We start from the raw sequence: 15,520 nt of genomic DNA, 5'->3' as shown, positions 1-15,520 counted from the left end.
TATTAAATGTCCATCTTAAGTACTAGAAAGTACTAATCTATTAACGTTTATGGCTCAATACTTATACTGATTTTATAAGCAGTTATACCCACCAACTTGTGATTGGATAGAGTCAGAGAAAACAGAAGAAGGTAAACATGTAGGTAATTATGATAGGCTTCATAGATAAAAGTCCGAAATCCTCGAAAGAAAAAATTATTATTTACCATTACAACTTATGAACACATCCATATTTTAGTTATAAGAACATCACTGGAGCTATTCTTTGTGTTAATTACAAAATTGATCATGGATAGGAGAGTTGTTCTCTCAGTAGCAAAGTAGTCAGAGGACCGCAAACTAGTAGATATAAATCCGAATAAATAGCAGTTTGGTATTCCAAGGAAGTAATGTTTATAGAGGGAGGAGGGAGGATATAGTGGGCCTGGAACGGTTCAGTATTCAGGCTGCACCACCCACTGCAGCTATAATTAGCCACTATCTCAGGCTACTACCCATAGATCACAATTACTAACGAGTTATAGGCCTGTAGTACTAGGATTACTAAATAGGTATAGTATAAAAAATCTTTTGTAACCTTGACACAATGTTTTCACTTCTAGCAGCAACTAGATGAACAGGATGATGATACGAGAGAATGATATACATTCGCTTCATTTTTACTCCTTAGGTTTATAGAATTATCAAGTGGTTATTTAGTGGTTTAAGAATGGTCAAACTCGATGGTGAGAAGCGGTCTTCACCTTCAATTGCCTGCCTGAGAGAGAACCATGTGTATGATAAGGATCATCATATACTGAAAAAAATTGGCAAAATGATAAGAAAAAATTTGCTATAGGTTTTTAGTTACAACCAAACATGTCATCTATGGTGGATTGCATTTCAGATACTTTATAGTAAAAAAAACAAAAACTACTTTTCTTGACTTCGTCCAAGCTTTTGATATGGATTACAGTACTAAAGAATTATCTATGAAGTAGCACTTTTTGTTATCCGGACTCAATACTAAATTTTACTCTATTCCTTGACAAAAAAGGCAAATTACTTTAAAAATTGAATAATGTTATAAAGCAAGAATACGTCAGCGTAATTGAATAAAAATAAAATGATAAAAGATTTTTATTCTAGGACGAAGTCCCCAGAAACCAAAAACAATAAATATACAGTGATAGTTAACAATTTTTAATTGAGTTTAAAACTGATTTTCTGTATATACATTTTATATTTGATCGAAAGTATAACAGTTACATATACAACGCATATATTTTACACATAAAATACCAAATAAAAAAGCCCTTTCCAACTGCTTATATAAGTTTGGGCTAGAATAAGCCACACTGCGATGCCACTAGGAAATGAAAATCTATTCCACCCGTCCTTCCCTATTCCTGAGGGAACTATTCAAACCAACTGCCTGGGAATGAAGAATCTGACTCTGAAATATAGATAAAAAAGTTCTCTCTTCCAATGTGCAGCTTTCTTTCTCCTTCATTATGAATGAAGTGATTTTCTTTTTCCCACCAGCTTACATTGCTCAACTCCTTTCACGTAGGAATAATTATCTGATAATACTGCAGTTACATGCTTTCTTTAGCTTATTTCTCACATATAATTAAATCTAGTTTCCTTCTCATAAATAATATAACAAAATATAATGCAGCAAACATTCGATTACATATTTAGATATTGGATATTTCGATTTTAGATAATGTTTTTATATGATATCGATGGGCTTAAAATTTTGTATATTCATTTTAGGGTTGTATTTAATTTAATTTTAATCATCATTATAATTTTACGACTTTGGATTTTATTAAGTAAAATCCATATTTGTATTATAGATGTTATTAATTCTGTGGTCAGATGCAAAAATGTTTCGAGTCACGTATTTTCATAGTGATGCATTTAAAAAAAAACCATTTAGTTGATTTTACTGTACATTTTACAATTTTCTACCGTTTAATCCAAGGGGTTGGGAGAAAAAAGGCAGTTTTCACCCTAATTATTTATTATTTAATTCAAACTATATATAGTTACTAGTCACAGTTAATGAGCCTGTCGACCACAATTAGAGGGAATAAAAAAATAACGGCTGTTTCAAAATGTTTAAAAAAAAAATAATTTTTCAATTCGAGCTCTATATCGTTAAACCTATCAACCTAAAGCTGGTTTAATTTACTATAAAATAACTTATAATTAGAATTCTCATAGGAGTCGTAGTTTCCAGGAAATTTGCCAAAGTATATTAAATGTTTGGAAAAAACGATATACTATATCGCAGGAGATGTTTGATGTTTTTTGTTCCTCCTAACTATGGTTGGCATAGTCATTAATTTTGACGTCTTACTGTAGCTAGTTTTCTTTAAAGTAATAAAAAATTGAGGTGAAATACCTCCTTTTTTATTTTATTGTGCTGTTGGACTAGTTGTTACAACATAAAATTAGAAACATTTTTGTTACTTAAGCTTAAACAAATAAGACACTGAAATTCGAAAAACCTTTTTTGAAGAAAAAAAAAGTATAATCCAAAGAATAATAACGTTGCGTATGTCTTAATTTGAAACATATGTATAGCAAAAAGAGTAGGAGAGAATTGTTTCCTAAAGGAAGTTCATTTTTCTGAGCTATTTTGTTTTACATATTAAAACTATTTAAATATTAATTTAGATATTTTCTCCAGTCCTCTAGTGTTCCTCAAGATAGTATCCTCGGTCCTATCCTCTATACACTCCTTACAGCTGACATCCCAAACCAATCCTAACACTATCCTCACCACGTATGCCGAAAGCACTTGTGTGCTTGCTGTTAATAATAACCGTTTAATTGCATCCTAAACTTTCCCAACCCATATCACAGCCATCGAAGTATGGTGCCAAAATCGGAGGATAACAATATTTCCCAACAATCTAACAAAATCACTTTTACTCTTCGTCGTAAACCTACCGACTTGCAATCTTCATGCAAGACTGAAAAGACAGGAAACTGCACGTCGATTCCGACTATCTACTAGACAAATGGACCAAACTTCCAATCCATTACCAAATACAGATCAACATGGATATAAATAAAGCCTACAAGGATTTAGAGAGTTGAGCTTTGGGGCTCCATTATACCTTCGAAATCCTCTCGTATACAAAATTCTTCGTAAAATCCTCAGTGCTCTTTACTTTTCCACAAATAAAATAATCCATACAGATCTTAATGTTCCCTATGTAACCATTCTAGCCCTAAGCAGATATCAATCATTCCATTATAAACTCCTTGACCCCCCAAATCCACTAGTTTCAAACCATGCTTTCTCTTCCATTCCTGGCAATCCTCCGAGGCGCCTGAAAAGAAGATGGCCTCGTGACCTTATATATTTATAATACCTTATTGTAAACTGTTTTTAGAGTTCTACTACTGGGTAGTTTCTCTACATCCTGTATCATATCATTATGTCATTATGATCAAATTTACTGTATTTTTTATACAGTTGTAAATATCAATAAATAAATTTTAAAAAAAACTTTTTAAATCATAAAAATATATTGTTTTGAATTCATTTAATAATTTGAGAGATAAAATATAGTTGAAATGTAATTTTTTGTATCAATTTTATGTTGACTTACTGTATATGCTAGGAATCATTAATTTTAATACTATTTCAATCTTTTTGGTGTCATATTCAAAAACCTCACATCAAATCTACTGTATTTTTATGTAAATTCAGTTGTAAATATCAATAAATAAATAAAAAATAATGTCTCGTACCTAGTATCGTTACACGCTAACAAGATTTTCATTTATTGTCAACTTGAAGGTTAGAAATGATTTTACTTTGTTGTAGTTCGAACTATAACTTCTATTGGAATATTGCGCATGAAAAAAAGCTAGCAATGATTAAGAATTTATTGAGTTTGAGGGGGGAAAAAAGTACTTAGTACGACAAAGGTCTCATCTTGCTCATTATAATAAGATTTATCTGGTTTGTAAATCGAGCCAAGTCCTTCTTTCTGTCTGCCCTTTTCAAAGGGTTCGTGGCAGCTGATGTTAAATCCCTTCACGAAATTTCCTTTTAGTCCCTCTTTCCTTATATTATTATCTCCACTATTTTTTATATCCTCGCCATATTTCAAGGATTTTAGCATTGTAAATTAGCTTAATGGTATTGTATTCTTTCACTTAACATCGCCTCAAATAGAGCACGTGCCGTTACGAACGTCAGTTGTATGTTGTATGTCAAAACCAATAGTTGTGATAAAACACCGATGAGCTCCAAGAAAAATTAAGTAATGGGAAATTTAGTAATTTTCATAATGTAGATTATATTATTTCTTTCTGTCTCCAGAGACCTGAAACCCATTATAATACATACTCATTAGCCTCTCAAATACTATTTATTTCTTAAAACCTTCAGTAACGTCAAGTAAAGGATCATTTGCATTTAGGTCATCAATAAAGATATTTAACTATAAATTATTTAGTGATTAATATTTTGTCCTTAAAATTCTTTCACCTATTGTATTTGCTTTGTGCGTATTTGCTCTTAATTGTACTGAGTAGTAAGGTTGATAGTCTACGCTGTTATATATTTATGCTTCTAATTTCTTGAGATGCACTTCTTCCTTTCAATAAGTTTTCTATTTTTTTTTTTTCATCAGTAGAAATATCCACTACCACTAAATTCTCTTTTAGCTACCTAAATTTTAAAGTTTACTTCCCAATACACCCGATACTATTCTCACATTCTTAACAGATGCTTGCGTGCTACGAGAATAAGTCAATGATAAACCATTTGCTACAACTCAAACGTTCTAGTCACCTATCACTTCCTAAGGAAAATAATGTCAAAATTGAGGAAATCAGATGATTTTTCGCAAATTAATATTAACCACTGTGATCACAGTAATTTTTACTCCTATGGAATTTTCAGTTGGAGTGCGGTGGCCGTGGGGTAAAGCGCGAGGTCACTAACTCTAAGGACCAGAGTTAGGTGGCTGAATCCGGCTGTGTAGAAAATCGTTTTCTGTTACACTATAGCCGTGTGTCAACTCCGGTGGGGTCCACCCAGCCTCTTAAATTGGGTACCCTTAATTGGGTAAAAATCTGGCGGTGGAGCGTGATTGTGACCAAATCACCTCCTTGCACAACTGTTGGTCTAGTAACAGTACTTCCTTACAAAGTACTGAACCCCTGACCCTACATGGGTTGTTTTAATTTTAATGGAATTTTCAGTACCCTGTTATTAGTGTCGGTACAAACCTACTCATCATAAATTAAGCTAAATTCATCCAGTAAAATTTATCCATCTTAACTAAATCCAGTAAGCACTTCTAAAATTCTATTCCGTTTTGGTGACCACAATATTAAATTTCGGGCAAAAAAAAAATGTGTCATCTTAGCCATAGTAACTTTTTTATATTTTGAAAACTCCTATAATAAAAAAAATATAAGTAATTTTTTTATATTAAATGTGAAATGTTTTCAGTTATGATGCAAGCAATAATAAGCTACCATAACTGAAAACCTTGTACAATCAGGGGGCGTAAATGAAATTCAAATCTCATTTTTAAAAATAAAAAAAAAAAATTAAAGAGAATGAAAAAATTTTTAATTTCCCAACCATTTTAACCGTTTTTCATCCATTCAAGAGGTCTAGGGAATATTTCATGGAATTCTTTATTTTCCTAAATATTTTTAGAAAACTTCCCACAGTATATGCTGCAAGTTTGATTTTTTTAAATTTATGAGCTGTTTGAATCAGTTCTCAAATTTCTAATTTTCAAACTGCTGGAAAATTCAGATTATTGGTTGATAGTTACTTTCTGAACCTCCCTCCCCGTAACAATGTTTTAAGTATTATCATTTTTTTTTTTCATGCCTGAAACTTTTTTTTTTCTACGCCACAAGAAGTGGGCTATTACGCCATTTTCCCTCTCGCAGTCCAATACAATTTTACTCTTCCTCTTAGTTGGTCCACATCCTACTCAACATCTTCTAGACCTAGATATACCATGCCTGAAACTAAAAAAATATGGCAAAAAAAATCTTAATTCTGAGATTGAGGTCTGAGATTTTGTCGCTCTTTCAAATAGTAATACGTCCAAGGGTCTTTACTATTGTAAACTCTAAGAAATAAAAAAAAAATACCTTTCTATATCACTGCACTCCTTACCTTGCTTACCTCTATCGACTCCTTGAACCACAGAACTCAACCAACCAGTATTTATACTCCATTGCATAGAACTGCTTTCCTTTGACAAATTCTTTTTTGCCATTCCTCTTCCTATTGGAATTCCTTCTCTATTGCTATCTGAAAATTCCTTATCTCTTACTTTCTTCAGACATCAGCTATTTTTTTACCTTCTTAAATCTTAATCTTCTGATACTATGTAAAATTTACGAGATCATAAGCAATTACTTATGCTCATTGTTTTGTTACTTCGGGGGACTTGGTACCATAATAAAAATTATATAATAATAAAACCCTAACTTTACTATTTACTAACTAACTTTAGATTTACTCTCTTAAAGGATATAGTGAAAAACACTATAAGCAATTTATTTAGCTCTGAAATATCAAAGCTAGTATAATGAATTTGATCTTGTATATTTGTCAGTAAATATGAATTTTAAATTAAAATAAAAACTCTTTATAATAATCAACTTATTATGTTTTTATTGTGATATGTTATCAATGTCACCATCATGGTCGCTGTAATTTTTAAATGCAAATAAACGTTATTCTCTATAATCCATGTTGTTCATTTAAACTTAAAACCTTCTCTTTCAGATGTTGAAACACTAGAATGGTCAGTATTTAAACTGACATTTATGTCATTGCCATAAAGCCAAGCCAGCTTCTTTTCAGATGCCAATAAGGATTATCAGGTAATGAAGGAGAAGCCAGCTCAGAAAAGAGTGAGTATGAGGGATTAATATATTTATCATAGTAGGATTGGTATCTGGTTCTGGCCAAGTCGGCAATATATGGAACACGGAGGTCCGAATAGATTACTCGATTTGTCAGAAAGGAGCAGTGAGGATTGGATACGAGAGGAATTCGATGATATAGTGGAGCCCCAAAGCTCAACTACATACGTCCAGATGGGCCTTATTATAGTCATATTAATGAGTCTTTTGTAATTAGTGGGAAGTTTAGACCCTTTGCTTAGTAATTGCTCTAATAGTTGGAATCAAAGAGCAGTTTCTTGTTTATTCAGTCCTGTGTGATCATTATAAGTAAGTAGTTTGTCGAGATAGAATCCTAGTGTATATACAAGGTACAAGTGAGGATATATTATTAAATGATACCATGGGGCAGGAAGTCATGGGTCTACGACGAAGGATGGTATGGTGGGATTTATTGTAATTATATTTAAAACAACCGTTTAAAAATATTCCATAAACATCAGTAGAATAGTCTACTCATCTTACCATTTTTTTTTCTTATATTCATATTACAATAATATGTTTCAAACTTTCATATGATTTTTATATGTAATTTACTCTTATATAGCAAACTATATATTACTCATTAATAAGCTCATTAATTGTACTTAGTGATTAATGTAAGCATTACAAATTAGTAGTTCAGTATTTGTTATTACCAGATATGAATTTAGATAAATTAATAAAAACATTCTTCTAAAAACAGAAATGATTCGACCACAGTATGATGCAGGATTGTATTCTGATTAAGAAGAAAAGACCTCGAAACATTAAAATATGTAAATTTACATGTGAAGTAAAAATTTTAAAAAACATAAGTTCACTAATGATCATTGAAAATGATTAAATATGTTGATTTTAAAATGTCTAAAAATAATTTAAAATTTAAACTTTTTTTATATATAATGACCTAAAAATCAAGACCATTGTAAAATAAATATATTAAACAAAACAATCTTCTCCGAAAAGCATAACTTTATGAATATAATTAAACATTTTTTTTATTGTTCAAATATAAATATGGTCACTACTGTTACTTATATATTTGGTAGTAAATTCATAATATAAATCATTACGTAATTATTAACAATATATATGTATAATTCAAAAGTAGTAAATATGTAAACGTTTTATTACTTTCTCCAGAATAAGAGACTGTTTATCTTTATTGTTACTGTACAGTCACCATGAATTGTTATTAAAAGCTGGAGTAGCTTTCATAAAAAGCGTACTAAAGACACTTGACTAGAAAGAACAAGTTGTAAGGAAGGAAGGAAGTTAAATGTTGCGCATGACAACTCAAGAAGTGATGAAGAGAGTTTTGAAGCGAAGGCAGTTACATAAATGTACCCCACTTTCTATTTTCCACATGACGTGCTCACAGAACTTATTTAGAGCAAGAAACTTAAGTGATTTCCAAGTACTTGCCAGCTAGTAAAGGAGTATTGAAATGTCGTTTTTTATTTTTTACACGTAGTTAGAATATAACAAATATATTATTATACTAAAATTAATTTTACCTTCGATTGTAACTATTTAAAAAAAAATTAAACACAAATAAAATACTTAATATAAAGCATTAAAATAATAATTTCTTCTTAAGTACTTATCCTAGTAGTTAATACAACGGTTTTTTAAAGTTTTATAATGAAGGAGTGAGTGGCCGAATATATTCATAAATCTTTAAGAAAAAGATTTTTTTTTCTGTTACTATATCGGAAAGCTTAATTCGTAACTTTCGAAAAGTACAACAAATTAAAATTTAAAACACAGTTGAAAAGAAGAATATTTAAGAAATTCTTTCAAGCAAAAATCGTTATTTTTTACTTTAAAAACAAACAGGAATAATTACATATATTTACATGATAAAATAAAAACAAAATTTTGTTTGCCCACATTTTCTTTTTACAATCAATTCCAGTCTATACCTTTTTTCTTTCCCTTTCTTTTTTCTTCCATTTCACAATTTTTATTTCATTTTATCGGCAAATTCACTCTCCCGAATTCACCCTCTCACACTCTCCAGTGACCCGTTAAACAAATTCACTATTAGGCGGCAATGTGAGATCGAGCCAGTAATAATAGTCACAGCAGTAGATCAGTTTATAGAAAAACAAACAAATAAATACATTTTAACAAAACAAAACTAATATGTAGATTTAAAGGAAAATATAATAAAAAGTTTGAAGAAGTTTGTCGGGGGGTGCGGTCAGCAAGGAACAAAATAAATAAACAAAACCATATTTATTTATTTTATGCCGACGTTTCGGCCTGAGTTTCAGGTCTTCATCAGGGTTGTGGCGTAGAGTGCAGGTTGGTAACTGGTAATAAAAAGATAATAAAAAGTTGATTAAAAGAAATACTTTAATGGATAAATAAGTTTAAAAAGAATAAATAAATAAAAGAAAAAAAACAAAAATATCTAGCTGTAATGATGAAATGTAAGAAAAAATATCAGTACTAAAAAACTTCATTTAAAAAAAATTAATTTGTTTGAAATGAATTTAAACAGAAAGAATAAATTGTGTTTTGTTTCACAGGTTTCACATATCTTTCTTAATAAGGAATTAAGGTCATTAACTGATTTTGCGCAAGCTTGATAAGTTCATTTTGTAAATCAAAAAAAAAAAAAAATTAAGTGGTGTCAGATATGGAAAGCATGCTGAAGACTATAACGCATATCTACTGCCGTTTGGGTAATGCTACTTTGGAAGAAAGATGCCACGCCAGACTCTCAAGGTAATAACTTTGAATAACATAATATGAGTGTTAATATCTACATTTTATTATGAAAGAAGTAGAAACAATTTTTTTTTTTTTTTTTTTTTTGATAACATTAACAGAGAGAAAAATACTTCATTAAATAATTCTTATGCTGCCCAAATTCATTGGGTTACCTTATACACAGCACACTTATGACTAGTAAAACACATTTTATTTTTAAATCCTATTAATATAATTAGTCACACCATAACATTTTCAAAATTGCCACATTATAAAAATTTTTGAATTATGTGGAAGCTATGCTTGATTTTTTTTCCTTATTATTATTTATTATTTCTTTCCTTACACAATTTAATTTTTTTTCTAGTTTTCATGTTTTTTTAGTTTATCGTATTTTAAAATTTTAAAAATCGATGTTTATTATTTTATTATTTCAATTCTAAAAATTTAATTTAAAAGCATAAAAATGATATAAACATTTCGAATATAATAAAAACAATATACACATACATAAAACCCATTATGGTCGTCAACATTTACGATATATTAATACTAAAAAAAAACTCTAACACATGCATACAAAGATAAAAATAAAATAAATGAGAATAGTAAGCTGAAAGTAAAAAGTATAAAATTAATAATTATAAAAAAATACCAAATATAATAAAAAGTAATAAATATATGAATTGAAAAAAAAATATCATAAATAAAATCATAGATCTTCAAACCTGAATGTCACACAAACAAAGCGAAAAGAAGAAAAATCTTTATTTATTTTAATCAGACACAAACTTAACCATTGGTCACTGATTAATTAGTCAGAGAAAATCTAAATTACTGATATTATATGATAGGATATGATGATTCGAATGCAGTGCCTTAGTCCATCAAAATTTGGTTAATATCTAACGATGTAAATTAGAAACTTTTACTTCAGCGAAGTAAAATGTGCTGAGGATGTTTAACTGTCTTTACAATATTTATTACATTCTCAACTATTTTATGGATATCTTCCTCTACTGCTTCTAAACGAATTCATGTCTTGGGGTTAAAGAAGTTGTGTGCTTATCGGTGGATTTTTCTTCTTTTTTCAACCTAGTGTTCAAGACAGCTTGACAATTCAAGTCAACAGCCCTTGTCCATAGCAGGTCTCCGGAACTTTTTACTTTCAAGTATCTTATCTTTCTACTTTTGCCCTTTCATATAAATTTTTCATATATTTATAATATTTACTTTTAAAATTTATTTAATTATTTAATATTAATACTTGATCGTAAATTGTTCCTATCCAAATTGCTTTGGTCAACTAATATTAGCAATACTGTTGTATTTGCGTAGTTATTGTTCTTATTATACTTTAAGAATGTACTACAATATTGAGAATATTCAGAAAGGCAGCTCTAAAGCATTGTGCGGATGGTTGATGCATGGTCTGTCAACAGAAAATATACCTCTACGTCGTCACTATAAACCCTCGAGGGACGGGACGGTGGGAGATTTATCGGCTGCGGTCCTGCCCTGGTGTCTCTTGGGGACAAATGTGGACACAACTTGTAAAGACTCTCTAACATGTTCAGGACCATTTAATACGGTCAATGCTAACACTCTGCTGTCTGTGCTGAAAGGATTTGTGTCCTTCAGTGATTCAAATAGACATTACTGAGCTGGAATTTAAATTAATTAAATTCGTCATACCTTAATAAGTGAATATTTTTTTTTTATCGGTACTTCTACATGCATCTTTGATGATACATATGTGCTAAATGTAAATAGAAAATATTTTTTTTTTATAATATTTATTTATTGCTATTTACAACTGTACATTATAATACAATTAGAAAATCTGATCTAAGTTAAATTGGAGTGTTACAGGCGTGTAGAGAAACTACCAATTGGTAGCATTCTAATGATATTTTACATTAGCTGGTCTCGTGGCCATCTTCTTTTCAGACCCCTCGGAGGATTGTCAGGAATGGAAGAGGATGCAAGATTAGAAACTAAGGGGTTTGAGTGGTTAGATAGTTTATAATGGAAGGAGTGATATCTGGTTCGGGCTAGATCGGTTACATAGGGAGGAACATTAAGGTAAAGAAAATGTTAAAAATAAAATTTAGGGAACTTAATTGTTTCATATTAGTCCAAGAGCCGGAAAAGTTAAAAAAAAAAAAGGCATTTTCACCCCATTTTTAATTACTTAAATGAAAACTGTATATAGTTAGAGGTCAAGATTGTATGGCTGAGGAGCGGCGTCCTGCACGAAAAGGAAAAAATTACGATATTTTCAAAATAAAGTCGTAACAAGTGCAGTGGATGCTCCTTGGTTAGTAAGAAACAGCTAATAGCAACGGGAATTACAAATGGAGACAATAGAGGATAAGGAGCGGTGACCTAAAATTTGGGAAACCCAACCACAACCCGAAGACTGAAGCCCAGGCTGCTGCTAGACATCCTGTTATAAGTTCTATATTTATTAGTTCTGTTGTCACTCTAAAATTGTATTCTATCTTAATTGCTTTTCTTTTTCTGATCACCTTTTTCTTAAACTCACTTTCATTTTTTTCCCATTAGAAATCAATTATTTATTTTGTTAAATCCATAAATGTCATTGTTTTTATTATTAACTTTACTCTTATCTTTTATAAAGAATTATTATTTTAATCTAATTATTTTATCTTAATTTCATTTATTTATAATGTTGTATATAGTTAGGGGTGCCTTTTGTATGAGACTAAACCTCCCTCCCCCATAATCAATTGTAAAAAAAAATGTACTCCTTAGATTAACCATGTAAGGCCCACCAGGCCGATCTGGTATTAAATAAAACAAAATAAGGACAGGAGTCAAAATGGATAAGCTTTAGTTTTAATGCTAACAGGCATCTGTATAATAGTTTCTGACATATATTTTTTCATAAAACAAATTTTTTTTCTGAACAACAAGAAATCAACATTTCGCTAATTTATTTTGGGAAATATCATAGAAAGTGTCCGTCCCCTTAATGCTACTATTATCCAATTGAAAGCTATTAGACGTTTGTACGTCTTTCTTAAAATTAATAGTCTTGATATTTGGATTAACATGGTATTGGCCAATTCGCTAAAGATTTATTGTAATTTGGAAAATAGTGTTGATTTTTGAAAGACTGTATCTAAAATAAAACTGTTAGTATTTATTATTATCTAAAGTATTTAACGTAAACAGCTCTATTAGGGTATTTTAGAAAATTTATTCTACTTCAAATGATATTTTATTAATGTTGAAAGAACTATATGAAGTAGATTGTAGGATTATAGGAGAATAGTCGGTAGGGTTTCAGCGTTTCAATTTGCATTGACGTTCAGTTCCTCAATCGTTCTCAGCGCTCCATTCTGACAGCCCTGACGAAGCTCAGCAAATTGAAAGGACGAAACGTTAGTTAAGATTACATAGTTTTCTTTTACCATTTTGATACTTTTATTGACCACCACCCGGACTATCTTCTTGCAATCGATATTTTTAAAAATGAAGAGATACCAATAAAAATTGATTTTTTTTTAATGTTTTAAAAAACAGCTATCACTTTTTATTCCCCCTAACTATTAAGAGTAATCAATTTGAACTTTTAATTATATATAGTGTTCATTAAGTAATCAAAAATTGGGATTAAATGTGCTTGTGTACAGATTCGATACTTTGGACTCCATCTTGACAAGAGACTTACTTGGAATCCACATGCAAGATTGAAACGACAAGAAACTGCTCGTAGATTTCGATTGCTACAACACCTACTGGACAAACGCTCTAAACTTCCCATTCACAACAAAACATTATTAGTATTCACTACAATAATCAGACCAATTTGGACATATGGAATTGAGCTCTGGGGTTCTACCAAACCCTCCTGCAATTCCCAACCCAATTCCTCTTGCATCCAATCCTCACATCCAAAATCCTACGTAAAATCCTTCATGCTTCTTATTACGTCACAAATAAACTCATCCATAAAGACCTTAACATTCCATTCGGCCCAACAGATATGCGTCTTTTCATTCCAAACTCCTTACCCATCCTAACCCATTAATTCTTAATCTCTCATCCTTAACAATCCCTTATAATCCTCCGAGGCGTCTGAAAAGAAGATGGCCACAGGACCTTCTAATTTAAATTAATGCTTGAAGTACCAACAACGGGTGGTTCCTTCCCAAGATTTTCAAGTGTGAATAAAACATACAACTTATTGTATTTATTATTTGTACAGTTGTAAATCACATTAAATAAATAAATAATGTATGTTTTCGCTTCCTAGACCCTGGGACTATGCTGGGAGGGGTCTTATTTTATTCTACCAATTTTAGTGGAAGTGATACCACCTAGCTGTAAATATTGGAACTAAAGCAAGAGCTATTTATATTATAAAAATTGATTTTACTTTTTTCAAAGAGAATTCGGGTTAGCCAAAAAAATAGTCGTAAATATAGCTACCTCCTCATTATTCCAGACCCCTACATTGTAGTATAGGAATTATTCCAAAATCATAAAATGTATTTATAAAAACCATCTTTTTTTCTATCAGTATAATATTCTATAAAACCAATCGGTTTTTAAATTCAATTTTTTTTTGTTTATCTTTGATAGAAAAACTTTAAATATGTTTTATTTTATTATTAATAAAAATAAACAAATAAGCATACTATGCTTTATAACAATAAACAAATCAGTATTGAATAAGTACTTATATTAAAAAGTAGTGAAGAATTATGAAGCAGAACGAATCTGTTGAACAGACAGGGAAGGATTAATAGGAGATCGTTGAAGCGTTGATCCCTGGTAAATTGCTTTTTATTGAAGTTATGTTTAACTTCATTTTATTTATTTCGGTAAATCACTTTTCCTTTTGATCTCATGAATTATTAAAACAGTGAATATATCAAACGGAATATGTCTAATTGACTATCAAAGGATCAAGGTCAGGGAATGATTAAATAAAATATATTAAATCGATAGGAAATACATCAAATAGATTGATGATAACATACTAAAATTGGCAGCCCACTCTGAAATTCGACCTTCTTTCCCCCATTTAAAACATTTTTGAATAGGTATAGATGGTTATAATGTTTGTAATAAAATAAACTTTACTTTATTGTATAATTTTAGTCTTGATGGCTTAAGTGTTAATGTCAAGGAATATAATGTAATATTAAGGAAATTTATTAATTTCAAGCCTGCCTCTTCAATTTAAAGTTTAACATTTATAATAAAAATCAAAAACAACTATGAATTCTGCTCAAAATATTCTATAAAATATTACGTCCCATCATTCCGAAGTTTTAATTTTATTATAAAAATGTCTGAACCTAAAAGCCTTTTAAGAAAGTAAAATAAAATTCAGTGCCTAATGAAGATTCTTAATTATTTTTTGCGTTAAGTAATTTCTGGTACTGTTCTTGTTTACAAGCTTCATCTTTTTGTAAAGAAACATAACAATTTTTTCTCTGTAGTTACATAACTTAATTATGGCATTAAGAAATTAACTATTTTATAATGTAGTAACAACGAATGGCTGTCATGTTATTAAATGCTAGTGAATATTCTGTGCCACAGCTGATTTCGAATCTGGTTCATGTAGTTAAAAGCCATGGGCATTATACATTCAGTTAAATGTTACCACTTGATCTAGGGAAAAACAAAATTCGCGTACTTACTCAGCCTCCATTAGTTGATTACCAATGAAGTGGTAAGAGCTGCTGCGCTGGGATCTCATAGAGCTCTGCTCTACCACTCATGCGTGAGAGACAGAGTGGGCTGGGTGTTGCTGAGGTCGAGAGTGCAAATATAATAGTGATTAATGCTTATTTTTTTTTTTTATTATATTTTATTTTTT

At 30.3% G+C, this 15,520-nt stretch overlaps 1 protein-coding gene across 3 annotated transcripts in view; it reads right to left on the bottom strand.

The window, feature by feature from the left end:
- The window catches only part of LOC106689177 (protein eva-1 homolog C), a 158,849-nt gene that overhangs the window by 97,807 nt on the left and 45,522 nt on the right, over positions 1 to 15,520 (bottom strand). The window lies entirely within an intron of this gene.

This window comes from Halyomorpha halys, unplaced genomic scaffold (genome assembly GCF_000696795.3).
Source record: "Halyomorpha halys isolate HHAL.00 unplaced genomic scaffold, Hhal_1.1 Scaffold1289.1, whole genome shotgun sequence".
Classification (NCBI taxonomy): Eukaryota; Metazoa; Arthropoda; class Insecta; order Hemiptera; family Pentatomidae; genus Halyomorpha; species Halyomorpha halys.
The sequence above is the reverse complement of the archived record's forward strand: the minus strand, read 5'-3'. Positions and strand labels throughout refer to the sequence as shown.